Source organism: Amblyomma americanum, chromosome 1 (assembly GCF_052857255.1).
Source record: "Amblyomma americanum isolate KBUSLIRL-KWMA chromosome 1, ASM5285725v1, whole genome shotgun sequence".
Taxonomy (NCBI): domain Eukaryota; kingdom Metazoa; phylum Arthropoda; class Arachnida; order Ixodida; family Ixodidae; genus Amblyomma; species Amblyomma americanum.
This window is the reverse complement of record NC_135497.1, coordinates 94,853,869-94,856,189: the sequence shown is the minus strand read 5'-3', so window position 1 is coordinate 94,856,189 and position 2,321 is coordinate 94,853,869.

Sequence of the window (2,321 nt, the reverse complement as noted above, 5' to 3'; positions counted from 1 at the left end):
ACGGGGAAGGCGCAAATGCAACCATTTTTCGCTTAATTTTGTACACTAGGTATGCGGATATCCATGGCTATTGAGGAAGGCTCCAATTTTGTTCCTCTTCCATTATGTTAAGGTCTGTTTACACGATGAACCCCATATCGGAGACGCCGCAGTGCCTTTGGCGGTCGTCTGCTGATACCAAGGTCGCCAGTTCGATTCCTGCCGCGGCGGCCATATTTCGATGGAGGTGTAATACACAAAATACCCGTGTGCTGCAGCGACAAGTGGCGCATGTTAAAGATCCCCATTTGCGCTAGATTATTCTGCAGCCCTCCACTACGGTGTTCCTCATACCCCATGTGTCGGTTCGAGACGTTAAACTCGACAATTACAAAAAAGAAAACATGGAACCAAAAACGTGGTGCGTGCACGCGAAAGAGGGGCAGCGTTGAAAACTGCATGCGGTTGGCGATCAACCGATGGCAGCTATCTGAGAACTGCCAGTCACATGGTATGCATGCCGTGCTGGACCCAGTCAGGCGACGCGCGTTCTCCAATCGTTTCTCCAACTTATGCGCTGGGGCGCAAGTAGCGCGCATACAGACCGTGCACTTGATACATTCTTCACGCAAGTGTGTAGCCACCAGCTTCGTCGCTAGATCCGTATGACTGGCGGGAGTCGAAGGCGCGGAGGCCAAGCTAGTACCAGTTGCCACGAACGCTGATATCGTATTTAGCAGCATTGAGCTCCTAAAGCTGTTCGGTGGCAGAAATGATTTCGACGAGAAGCACATGACCACTGTGGACAGCTTGGAAATAACTGTTGAGGGCCTGCATGAAGCAGGCGTAACTAACCGCAACTTGCGTTAGATAAACGCCGCTTTTGCCTTACTTTGCATTTTTCGCTGTTATACGGGAAGTACACTAACTACTAACCTCGGATACAACGAACGCGATCCCTGTGACCTTCAGGTTCGTTATAAGTGGGCTCGACTGTATGGGCATCAGTTTATTCGGCCAAACTTGCGGGGCTCTCATTTGCAGCTGGCTTCCTATCGATAAACAGAGTGTCGCCTGGTTGGTAACCTAACACCTTCATTCGTCATTTGAAGCTTTTTCTCTGTTTCTCGTAGTTCCGTTGTTTTCGATCGCCTTCTCCCATTTCGTGTTTAGTTATAGTCGGATACAACTCATGAATGCAGCGGCTTTTCCCCCTCAAAGGTCCCCCTTCCAGCCAATGGCGTCGGCCGATTCTCAGGATCCTGCTAGTGTGTGAAACAGGGGGTGGTAGATTAAGGGGATAATCCATTCTCTCTAAAGCCTGGGATAGACCCCTCTATCCATTGTGGCGCCGCTCCCTGTATTGTCACGTAGCAGGGTCATGAGAACCTGCCGACACCGTTGGCTGGAGGGGGGTCCTTTGACGGGGAAAAGCCGCTGCGCTGCGTTCTTGAGTTCTATCCGACTATAGCATGCATATCGGAGTGTATGGGCCGCACGGATCGCGTAGCCCGTTTTCGCATTGTAGTTCTTGTTTACTTGTTTTCCTTTAGCCGTCGTTCTCGCGTCCCCGCGTGTTCTAGTATAGGCTGCGTCCCGGACCGTAACCTTAAGAAAGGCCATGGGTCATGCACGAACTTTGAGACGCACCCTCACCCTCAACCAGTGCACCTTTCTGTCATTCACCCTCGCCCTCGCAATTTTTTTCCGCGCCAATCCTCCCTAACCTCACCGAGTGAAGCACTCATGCGGTAAGGATGAGGAGGCCCTCGTGAGGGTGCCCGTATCTGCTAGTGACACATCTACTCATTAGCATACAGTCGTAAGGCAGCTCATATACTAGGTTGACCAAGAAACGACACGCAGTCTGAATCTCCTGGGTTCAATTCCTCGCACCTTCGGAAGAAGCTTTAGTTTTCTTGGATACCACCGTGACGTCATCTGGGATTTTTGGGACCACTTTTGCGGTCAACGACGACAACGCCGGGTATCGTTGCTGATGAACCGTACAATGCTTTCGCATTAAACAGCACGATCACGTGCTGAAATTTCGGTAGACCAATAAAGGCCCCCTGCAGGCAGCAGTCAAAACTATATATTCGATAATGTGGTGGTGGTTTGGGCTTGTTGGTAGTCCATGACGTATAAAATAGTACAACATCAGACAAGGACATGAAAGAACACACATGAACACACATCACGTAGCGCATCACACATCACACAGCATCACACATCATCGCGCATCACACATCACACAGCGCAACACACACCACATCAAGAACACACATCACGTAGCGCTCGTATGTGTTCTTTCATGTCCTTTTCTGACGTTGCGCTATTTT